The sequence below is a fragment of the Cygnus atratus genome, chromosome Z, assembly GCF_013377495.2.
Source record: "Cygnus atratus isolate AKBS03 ecotype Queensland, Australia chromosome Z, CAtr_DNAZoo_HiC_assembly, whole genome shotgun sequence".
In the NCBI taxonomy this organism is placed as follows: Eukaryota; Metazoa; Chordata; class Aves; order Anseriformes; family Anatidae; genus Cygnus; species Cygnus atratus.
The window spans coordinates 28,246,873-28,259,177 of record NC_066396.1 but is presented as its reverse complement, the minus strand read 5'-3'; positions in this window follow the sequence as shown (position 1 = coordinate 28,259,177).

The window sequence follows — 12,305 nt, the reverse complement described above, 5'->3', positions numbered from 1 at the left end:
CTCTGCTGAAGTCAACAGAAAACCTGTGTCAACTGTAGGGGAAACTGGGTGAGGCCCATATTTAATTTGAGTTAAAAGAGAAGACAGCACACTGTTCAGCCTGCTCTACATGACTAGTTTTCTGGCTGTATGACACACGAAACACTGGGATTGAACAGCTCATTGCCAGTTCTTCCATTATTCACAGCTGAGAGAAGCCAGAAGGAGCTGCTGTGCTGCAGGGCTGGGGCAGTGCTGTCTGATGGGCTTGATCTGTTACCACAGATCCCCATTTTCTCTGTGCCTTGACCTGAAAGAGTTTATCCTTAGGCCCCATTTTGCAGTCTTAAGGGAACACGTTCTGTCCAACACTGGACAGCAGCACAGAAACACCAGAATGTCCAACCAGTGGATACTGCATCTGTTTTAACCACATTAGAAACTTGGCTGATACACACTTTGGAGGATATATAACCATAAATGACCCTTTTCTAAACAGTGATGAGAAAACTTTTTCAAAACTTTTTTTTTTTTTTTTTTATGATAGCAGAACACACCCTAACATCTGGTTCAGGAAAAAAAATCCTCTAAAGTTCTGACCAAGAAGTAATTAAATGAAAGACTTTACCCAAGGACCTAGCCTGTTTGTAGCATTGTATGGACTGACTTATGATCACTTCAACAATTTACCAGAATTTCATGACATAATGATTAAACTCTCACTCTTTATGATCAGCCCTCTGAAGGATGAGCAACAGCAGGATATACACTCCAGCCTCATTTGGTGGTGAGTGAGCTCTACTGATTTCAGCAAGAGGTACCATAAAATCCTAACCATGAAATTGCAGAAGTAAACGGCAGCTTGCCCCCAACTTCCACAAAGCCACACTACACCCAGTTAGGGATCACTGCAACATGAATGTGATAATCTCTTGCTGTCTAAATTTCTTCCAGCCTTTCTCCAGCTGTATATCATGCATCTTTCTCAAAATTAGTGGAATTACCAGAGGTTGAAAGGAGAGTATCACAGGGATATTTACGTGTATCAATAAGAGGAAGGCTTTTCTGAAACCTAAAATAAATGCTTATCTAGTCAAGAATGAATTGTAATTTATTCATTATCTATTTTTGTCTACACAGGGATTATTGTAAGACTAGAACAGTAAGATTTTTATTATGTCTGAATTGCAGATAACCATGATGCAAATTGACAAACAAGGTCTTCTTTTTCCTTCTGTGGGAGCAGAACATCCTCTCCAGTGCAATCACATCTCTCCACAAGCTGATGGCTTCTCCTTGCCTGCGTTAGGGCTTCCTGCCCAGCAGTGTGCAACACACACAAGTGTTGGCAAGGTAGAAATGTCATTATACATGATCTGAGAATTTCCTTCCATAATACACCAGAATAATAATGGACACTAATAAATGAGAGTCCTCAGCTCTCTTCTTTGGCTGATTATGTCTCGCTGAGTCAGAAGAGACCGCATCTCGTTTTTCCAATGTGTGCTTTTGTTAGGTCAATAGAGAGACTGTTATAGAGTGGTAATGTGAGCTGGGTAATGTGTGCAGGTTCTGGGGCTTTATTGTGTCCCTGCTATGTTAATTAGTATTAGGAACATGATGGATTGGCAACACGTGTACTTTCTGAGTCTTAAACCAGCCTTGAGAGTTTAGCACTCCATTAGTTACACATCACAGGAACCCAGGGATGTTTACTCAAAAAAGTATCACTTACAAGAATGAAACTTTCCAATTCATTCCTGATAGGAGTGGGGGGTGGGACACCAGCCCAGCACAGGGCAGCAGGCACACCTCCAGTCCAGACCCCCCTGGACCGCACTCCAGCCTAGGGTCATGCTGAGCATCGTACATCAAAAATCTCTCCGACGTGGTTCTCAAGGGAGGGAGAGGTGGAGAAGCACCAGCCTGGACAGGCAGGCACTTTCTGTTCACTGCTTCTCTGATAGAGAAGATACAAGCAGGGATTTTGGTAAGAGCTGTGTAAAGACACCTCTCTCAGTGAAATTTCTCCACGGGGAGAAATCTCCTATCAGGGGAACTGGTAGGACTGTTTTCTAAGAGCCACCTCTACCATACCAGCCAGCAGGGAAACTCTTCTCTCCGCAGTATGGAGATGCAAATCAGCAATAGGGACAAAATTCTGAAAGATCCCCACAAGGAAAAATGCTAGCAAGAGAGGGTTAATACACCTTTTCCATAGACAGATAAAACACACTGATTTTTCCATGCACCAAATAATACAGAAACTCCATCTCTGCTCCCTGAAAATTTGACTCCTTGCAGAAATTATTACAATTTTCCTATCTTTCAGAAGTCTCAGAGAAGGCCACCAATCCTAGCTTGTTCTCTTTAATATTTTCATAAATGACTTCGATGTAGGACTTGAAGGTATACTAAGTAAGTTTGTGGATGACACTAAATTGGGAGGAGTTGTTGACCCCCTTGAGGGTAGAGAGGCTTTGCACAGGTATCTTGACAAATGAGAGAGCTGGGCAATCACCAACAATATGATATTTACGAAGAAAAACTGCTGGATTCTGCACCTGGGAAGGGGCAACCCTGGCTATACATACAGACTGGGGGATAAGGGGCTGGAGTTCAGAAATAGATTTGGGGGGTTCTGGTCGACAGCAAGCTGAACATGAGCCAGCAGTGTGCCCTGGCAGCCAGGAGGGGCAACCCTACCCTGGGGTGCATCAGGCCCAGCACTGCCAGCTGGTCGGGGGAAGGGATTGTCCTGCTCTGCTTTGTGCTGTGCGGCCTCACCTCGAGTACTGTGCGACACAATGCCAGAAGGACATAAAACTGTTAGAGAGTGTCCAAAGGAGGGCTACAGGGATGGTGAAGGGTCTAGAAGGAAAGATGTATGAGGAGTGGCTGAGGTCCCTTGGTTTGTTCAGCCCAGAGCAGAGCAGGCTGAGGGGAGGCCTCATGGCGGCCTGCAGCTCCCTCACAAGGGGAGTGGAGGGGCAGGCGCTGAGCTCTGCTCTCTGGGGACAGCGACAGGACCCGAGGGAACGGCATGGAGCTGGGACAGGGGAGGGTCAGGCTGGGTGTTAGGGAAAGGTTTTGCACCCAGAGAGTGGTCGGGCACTGGGACAGGCTCCCCAGGGCAGTGGTCACTGTACTGAGCCTGTTGGAGTTCGAGTGTCTGGACAAAGCTCTCTGACATCCGGTTTGGGTTTTGGGTGGTTCTGTGCAGAGCCAGAAGTTGGACTCAATGATCTTTGTGAGTCCCTTCCAGCTCAGGATATTCTATCATAGTTCAAGGAAGCACTACTCCAGAATAAAAGAGCAGTACTATTTCTGTGTGTGTTTTTGATGTTATTGCTTTTTTCTTTTTTTTTTCTTTTTTTTGGTTGGTTGATTGGTGGGTTTTTTTTTGTTTGTTTATTTGTTTTTTGTTGTTGTGTTTTAATGCAAGCTTTCTCTCATTACCTGACAACCTTATGGCTCCCAGGAACAGCTGTCCTCCTTGCACACACCTTTCTTCCCCATCCTAGTCTTCTTCACCTCAAACCTGGCCTGGTAGGTTAATGCTTGCCTTCCCACCATTAGCCTTAAAAATTCTATCACAGCAATCCACAATTGTGACAGCACAAATAATGCAAAAACAAATGCTATCATCCCCTTCCAGCAAATCAGTTGCTTGCTGTGGTCATCTTCAGTAGGCACCAAGAATTCTGCAGTGCTAATTTTGGCAAACATCCTACAGTGTTTCTGTGTCCTGAATGTATGCACAGCATTATCATTCAGCATTCCAATTATAGCTGTTAGGAATTAATAATTAGCAGAGCAGGACTTTGCAAAGCCAGGGGCCTGATGCTGGCCTGATATTCCTCGTTTAGTTTTCAGCAGAACCTATGGTAGCTAGAAATACAAACTGTTTGTGCAGCCAAGCATGCCAACAGTAGCAGTTGATATAATTACAATGACACAAGTTGGCCTTGTGTCCAAGTGTATGTGTAGCAAATCCAAGAAATATGAATGCAAGTGGATGGTTACAATAAGCAAAGAAGCAACAAAAACAGTTCCAGATTGTCATTGAATTATTTGCACTCTGTGGACCATATTTTTATATTGAGTTATGCCTGTGTAATTTGACTGAGACCATTTGGGTAAAATATGCATATCTGAACTGGATTTGTCCATGTGTGTCTTCCTGGTCTTATTGACCTTAACTGTGGACAAACCCTTTTGTACTGTGTTCAGTTTAGTGGAAGTACCTGCAGAAGGAAAGCCTCCTGTTTGTTCAAGCTACTGTCTCAAACAAGCCAAACATGTTCTCAATTGCCACATGAAGCAGGCATGCTCTATGGATTTTCACACACTGCACTGATTTTGCCATACCTGCAATCAAAAAGAAACGCTGTTTTAACTTGAAAGCTAAACTTGGACACTCCATGACTTTCTGGGAGCAAAAATATTTTCAATATATTAATTTCACAGTCTTTTGACTACAACCGTACTCTAAGGACTGCCTTGATTTTATTCATTTTTTTAGTGAATAAAAACACCATTAACAGTGGTGCTTTCTGCAACTACAAAGCTAAGAGACAGGCAATCTGGGATAATCAAAAACAATATCTAGAAGGATATTTATCAGGGCTATGTCAGGTCCTACAATATACAGCGTGTCATGATAGGATGTCTACCTTTCTGCTGTCAGACCATGTCAACATCTGAACCACCACAAACAACACACCCAGAACAAGCCAGATGTGCTGGTATGAATGACCAATTTGTTATCATTATAGAGAAATCATATCAGCATGTGGCAAGGCACTTTGGTGCTGCACATCACTTTGCCACCTCTTGTCATATCAGGCAAGAATGATCAAAATCAGGGGTACGATAGTTGCTTCTTGCAGTCTTCTCTTAGGCAAAGACGTTTTTGTAGTCAGATCCTTTGTCTCTGTGATGTTAGCAGTGCAAGCTTCCAAGCTTGCGTTTTGTATTGAACCTTGCCCACTGCAGCCCTAAAACCTGACAGCAGCCTCTAAGCAATGCCAAAATACAAGCAGGCAAGTCCACTCATAATCCTTTGCAGAATGCTGTGCTCTGCAGTCATTTCCTGCTTCTCACATGTAAAGGTAACAGACACAGCTAAAGAGGCTGAAATGGTCTTTATGGCTTGGCACATCTCTAATAAATAAATAAATAAATAAATAAAATAAAATAAAAAAAGCCTTGAAGCCTTGATCATGGGAAAAAAGGGACAGTTCTGGGATATAAATACTGAAGAAACTGGGAACTCCTATGGAAGGCAGAACATCTGTTTATTACATTTTCCAGTGTTTTATTTTCAGTTCCCCATGACAAAGAATCAGAACTTTTACCACTGCAAATTTTGCTCAGTCGTAAACACAGCATTATCCTTGTAAGGTACCTTAAGCATTGTAAAGAAGAAACTTTATTATAGGGAAGTGACAGAGTCAGAAATCAGATGAGAGGGAAGATAGTTCAAAAACAGACCACCTTTCATAAAGAAAGAATTTTACTTACAGGTGAGAGGATTTATTTTGTGTGAACATCAATACTTTATGCAGCATGGAGGAAAATCTTGAGAAAAGCTTTTTGTGGTAAAATAATCTGAACTAGATTCCCCGACAAACCCCCTACAACAATGTTAACCTACTGATGCTCATGTCAAGGAATGGGTTTTGGTAACATACACTTCTCTCTGTGTTGTACCTTAGTGTAATATCACTACTGAATGAGAAAGAGGATGTGTTCAAAAAATTTTATTGTTAATGGGAATATCAGAAAACACCACACTCAGCAGTGGAGTCCATAAGGAAATTCACTTGAGGTTACATCCAAAGTATTACTGTCCTTGCTTTAGTCTTCATTTTATGTACACCAGCAAAAAGTGTTACATGGTGAACTCACTTCATGGTAATGCAATGCTGTTTTATTAAATGTAGGTTTGATGAGCCTCTGGGTCAGCCAAAGACCTGAGAATGAGGTAAACATAAAGCAATACAATCGCTCTGTAAGATTTAGATCTTTTTCAAACTCAAAACATGCCAGAGCCAGGCACATTTCTTTTCTAAGCAGAAACAGCACTTAGGCTGCTTGCCTTGCTTATCATTCTTTCAGGCTGGAAAAGGGAAACCAGCTTCTCCACTGAAACTGTCTTCCAAATTGATGGTGTCTTGAATATCTCCACACAAAAAGAGGTTCATCAATGCCCTAAAACAAGGCCAGAGCAGACCACCATGAGCAACCTGCACTGCCTTTTTCCTGAACACAAAGCACATGAGCTGGAGCAAATAAGACCAGCTAAATTAGGCACTAACACTATCTTGCCCAATACTAACAATCTGCCAAAATTCATGACATGAGTTGCTTTGGGGAAGGGAGGGAGAGAGGGAGGAAGATGTTGTTGTGTACTCTTCCCATAATAAAAGAAACGTTACTGAAAAGAATGAGTCTTGTTCTTCCAGTATCTATAGTTACAACAGGAATCAAGAGAAGAGTGGTGACAAGTGGAAATTCCTGTGCTCTTGGAATGGAGGGACTAGCTGAAGAGAGACTTACAAGAAGCACTGGTGACCCCAGCTCCTCAGCTCAAGGCCTCCTGACAGGCCGATCCCCATATTTGCTCCAGACATGAAGACTTTTAGAAGTAACACACAAAACTGAATACCATGACTTTTCTTTACACTCCATTAAATGTTGTCATTTGTGCTGGGAAAAAAGAGTCACGGAGAGTCCAGGCCATCTCCTAGCTTTTCCTGCCCTGACAGCTTTGGCCCATCCCTGTAACTGCTTGTCTTCTTCACTGGGATTTTCTCAGTACCTGGCTTGCTGGTGCTGACACCTGTGGCATCCACTGGATATGCCTAAGCTTATATTCCTCATTGTATTCTAATGTTCTGGGTAACAGCTACTTTTGTTCCTGTGCATCCAAGACTTTCAGCATGATATTCAAGCCCAAGCATCAAAAGTCCATGGCCAAGACCAATAGTGCCAAAGCCGAGTTTATACAACTTGCATTAACTTATGTATGTATCTAAACCTGAAGGTGAATTTAGATATGGGGCACGACTGGCTGTTACACACTCACCTATTCAGCTGTACTATCAGAAATAGCAAGCACAAAGGCAGGCTCTTTTAAGCAGGTGCTTTGGCTATACGTAGTAAAAAAAAAAAAAAAAAAAGCAGCTTGTTACAAGCTGAGAAACATCCCACCAGAAAATCAAACCCACACTACCACTCCTTTGCTTCCATACCCAAGATTAGTCCTAGACTAGCGAAGCGAAGCGAAGAAAAAGAAAAGGAAAGGAAAGGAAAGGAAAGGAAAGGAAAGGAAAGGAAAGGAAAGGAAAGGAAAGGAAAGGAAAGGAAAGGAAAGGAAAGGAAAGGAAAGGAAAGGAAAGGAAAGGAAAGGAAAGGAAAGGAAAGGAAAGGAAAGGAAAGGAAAGGAAAGGAAAGGAAAGGAAAGGAAAGGAAAGGAAAGGAAAGGAAAGAAAAAAAAAAGAAAAGAAAAGAAAAGAAAAGAAAAGAAAAGAAAAGAAAAGAAAAGAAAAGAAAAGAAAAGAAAAGAAAAGAAAAGAAAAAAGAAAAGAAGAGAAGAGAAAAGAAAAGAAAAGGAGAAGGCTTGAAATGTCTAAGTCAGAGCTGACTGTGAAAAAATCTTGCCTCTTCATATCAAAAAGCAGCTGGCAGAATTCAGAGGAGATCTAAGCACTAGAGGACCTCTGGTAAAAAAGCAGGCACATCACTCGTATATCACAGACCAGACATCTCTGGACTCATTGGCTAATAGTTAATGGGGGGTGAGAGGAAGGGGAAGGGGCTTTTCATAGTGAAATAGATAAACAAAACATCTTTGACATCTTTTATTTTCTGTGAAAGAGGAGTTAAAGGCCAAATTGTGTGTGTGTGTATGTGCATGGCTTATGCATGCCTAAAATGTATGCATACAGGAGTGGACATTACTGCGTACTCTTGCTTCTTTCTGATTTTCTCCCACTAGATGGAGTTTGGTGACTTTGGTAGTTCCCGATGAAGCTGTCTTCCAAGGCCATTATTAATGGTTGTGCGTCTGTGAGCAAGGTAGTGATGTTGGTAATCTGATTGTGTCCAGTTTTGAGCTAATTGTCCTGTTCACAGTGAAACAGACATATGCTGAAAATGTCCCAATACTCTGAGAAGTCCATATATAGGTATTTGAACATCTGTTTAAAAGCTACCTCCAGATTTTGACATCACATAACTGGAAAGGTTAGTAAGCAGCAATTAGCATGTTAATGAGTAAAGATGGCATCAGAAAATAAGAAATAGGAAGTTTGTTTCTTGAAGAACTTGAAATATCATATAGAATATAACCCAAATACACTAAGACAGTCTGGCTCTCACATCAAATGTGACACCAAACCCACAGTCTCAGTGCAAAACCTGCCAGTACCTCCAGAGAGCAGATAACATTGTTTCATATGCAGAACCTCCAAGGCTGTGCAGTTTGTATCTGTTGCTTGCTTTGCTTCATTTCATCAATGGAAAGTGAACCCAAGGATCACACCCACGGACTTGATTTACTCCTGCCTCCAGTTCTTTTACCAGTGGAAGCAGAGGGTACAGGGGCCCTTTGTGGTGAAGGAAAGTCCTAATCGTTTAAATCCTGACTCAGCCCTTAGCTTCCCTTCATCATAATCATCATCATCAATATCACCATTATGGTGATGTTGTTGATCCCAGCCAGGATTAAGGTAGTCTTGCAATATGCGTGGTTGAAGCTGACCTACACTAATAAAAAAATTGTGTCATAATTTAAATGTGGTAGCACAGTATAACATCTTTTTTGACCTCTACCTGTCAAAATGGCCTCCTGGATAACCGCTTGAACAGTACCAGCCTCACAGGTTACATTAGTTTATATAGGAATTTTGTTGGGGTTAAGCAAGATGAAGGCAACAGGATTGCTGCAAGAAACAGTTTTAGCACAAGACTGATTTAATTAGTACACTGAAAAATAAAGGTCTAGGTCATCTTTGTGCAAGGACCACATCAAACTGGCTGTGTCCCTCTTCAAGAAGAAAGCCAGCCAGCTAGATTCTTCTGGTCAGGGAAGTGGCGTTGGCTGATTGCAAGTTCCTCCATTACCTTAGTCAGAGAAATGGCTATACATTCTGAGGTGATTTCTGGACGTAACTTTAGGCACAGATACGGACTACTGCCAGGAATGACAGGAAACTTTTCAAAGGGTTAAAAGATACCTCTTCTCCACCAGATTACTGTCCCTCAAGAATATTACAAGATAAATCACTCCCAGCATAAATGACAGGGAAAATTCATCCTGTACTTATGTTCTAGACCCACATTATTCTCTGTTAGTTGTGTTCATTCAAATGTACCATTACATTATTAGGCATAAGAAAGCATCATTGCAGTCCCTGTTGATGAACCCGCAGTTAACAGTGAAAGAGCCATCTGAGATTCAGCTGAGATCTCCTTCTATTTTCTGATAACACCCACTGTAAAGATGGGTGAAAGCAATTCACTGGCTGAAGTGCCTCAAAGTTCCCTAGTCTCCTGAAGGTGTAGGTCCTTACCAGCGACTTACATCCAATCCTGGACATATAAACTATCTTTAGCACATGGCCATGGCAGGAGGGAATGGACATCTTTTGCACACTTCCAGTTTCAAAGCATGTGCTCCACATCTGACCAGCACCCTGATGGGGCTAGGTGGGAGCAAAGGTTGGAAATTACCTGTAACGTCTTCACCATCTGTTGATGGGCACCATTAGGTCTCCAAGATGTTTGATCCAGCAGAATAATTGGTTACCAGACCCAAAGCACAGAGGAGACATCTCAAGAGGCTCAGATATAGTGATCTGGAAATGATGAAGATAATATTAGTCAGTTCATGCTTTTAGGGGAAAGAAAAAAAAATAGAAAGAAGAAAAAGAAAAAAGATGGTAAAGATATTATCTTCCCTTTTGATAGTTTGGGTATTTGCTTACAAATTATTTAGACAGTGTATAATCCAAAGGTCTTTCTGGATTGCTACTGGAGAATAGCTCAGTTTTATTTTATGTTCTGCCAAAAGACTTGCTTTTCTTTTGACAGAGGACCTGGCAGTCGGCACCCATGCCTTAAACTACTGTAATGCATTTTCTATCAGTCCACACAGTAAATCTCTCCAGCAGTGAAACCGTGAGCAACATTTGGCAGCTCGGTGTTACGAAGTGCTTCTTCCAGGAGTTCACAGCACCAGTCGCTTTCAATCAGCAGAGCCTGACGCTGCCATCCCTGTTTATTGATTTTCAGAGCGTGTTGCAGGAGCCATCTATTTTCCTCTCCCCTGTGCTTGTAAGCCTGTGGAGCTGCCTTTGGGTCTGCAAAAACACGGGACGGGGGACAGATTTGGGGAGGTGATGGTGTCCCCCGTGTCCATCAAGCTGCCGGGCAAAGCAGGCGCCACATCCAGCCCCGGGGTTAGGAAAGGGCAGGGTGGGCCCCCTGTGCTATGACGTCATGGCCATGACTTCATAGCGGGGGGCCGTGACGTCGAGGGAAGGGGGTCCGGAGGCACGAGGGGCGTGCTGCGAGCGCAGTGACACTAGGTGGGGCCATCGGCTAAACGGAACGAGCCCGAAGCCGAGGAGCCCGGGGCAACAAGTCGCCCTCGGTTTGGTACCCTTCTCGCCCGAAACATTGCTCCTCCACTCCTAAATAACGCCCAGAGCCTGCCGAAATGCTGCGGGACAGGGGCACGCTTGTGATGTCCAGGTCAAGCCGTGTGAGACAGCGTTTGGTTAGACGTGTGCTTGCGCGACGTGTGTTGCAGTCATTTGAGACCAATTCCATCCCCTTTAAGCTCTCTTCTCAGGGATGCACTGAAAGACAGTTGCAATTCCAGACGTTTGGAAGGGAAAAACACAGCCCATTTCCCAAGGAGCTCTCAAATGTCTTGTACGCACAGTTCATTTTCAGCTGAAGTTGTGCTTTGCCAGCTGAAAGAGCAGGAAGGAGACTTGAGCTGAAGGACTGGGGTCACAAACCAGTTTTTTGGCATCAGTGTTTTGGTTTCTGGTTTTGGGTTGTTTGTACACTGTTTTCTTTTTTTGGGGGGGGAGGAGGAGAGTGCTGGTGAAACAAACAAACCAAACCAAACCAAACCAAACAAACAAACAAAAAAACAGGCAAATTACCTTCAGGCACTAGTTTTAATCAGTTGCAAATGAATTAAGAGCAGGTCACCGTAACTGGTTGCTGGCCGGTGCCTTCAGGCCTCAGGATGTGTAACCACCTGGAAGACCAGTGCTGTAAAGGAGGGGGTGAGGAGCCAGAGCGCCACAACCACGAGCGGGGTGGTGGTGATTGTGTTGCCTTTCACCACACCTACAACCACAGTTATTTCTCCTGTTGCCAGACCGACAGCAGAAAAAGCGAAAATCTGTTAAAAAGCAGGCAGCAGTGATGGCCACATCAGGAAATGGGTGAATGCCAGATCATAACTCAACAAGCAGAACGTTTGCTTGAGATTTTGGCTGTTAAACATATACCAATCATCTGGGGAATTAGTCATAGCTTTCCATACCCATACACCACACGAGCCTACTAAAACCTCATGTGGTGAGCTTTCCAGGGGCAAGGAATGGGAACAGCCAGGCAGCGAGGTTAGCCCGTCTCGCCTCCTGCCTTCTGCTGTAGAGCACTCTGCTCCCTTCTCAGGGCAACAGCAATGCACACGCTGCCTCTGACAACACAGGCTTGGGCCATGGGAAGCACATCTCCCCAGAAGCCACCAATGATAAAAATTTCTCCCCTCCCTCATTCCTTATGAGCAGTTGTACCACAGTTCTACAAATCAGCTCCAGCCCCAGCCCAATTCCCATTTGCTCACAGGGGTTGCAGTGACTGATAGCTATTCTGCTTTAAAATAGGGGGGAATAGCAGAAGGAGGTATGCATGGGAACACCCTTCTCCCATTGGACACTCAGAAATATTGCCCAAGGAGCAGAAATATTGCCCAAGGAGTATTTGTTTTTTTGACAAAAACTCAAAATAAACTCCCATTTCACTCCCTCAGGAAAATAGTAATAATAGTAATAGTAATAGTAATAGTAATAGTAATAGTAATAATAAACAACCACTCCAGACCATTCTTTCAAAATCCGCAATGTTGATTATGAATAATTTGGCAAAGGAGGTAAAAACAATAAAAAACATATGCCCAAATGTTCCTCTTGTTTACACCCTTGCAAATTCTTATAGAAATAGAAATTGCAGAGAAATGAGGACAAAACACATGTAGCTGACAATAACTGTATTAGTGACTAAGTGACAAA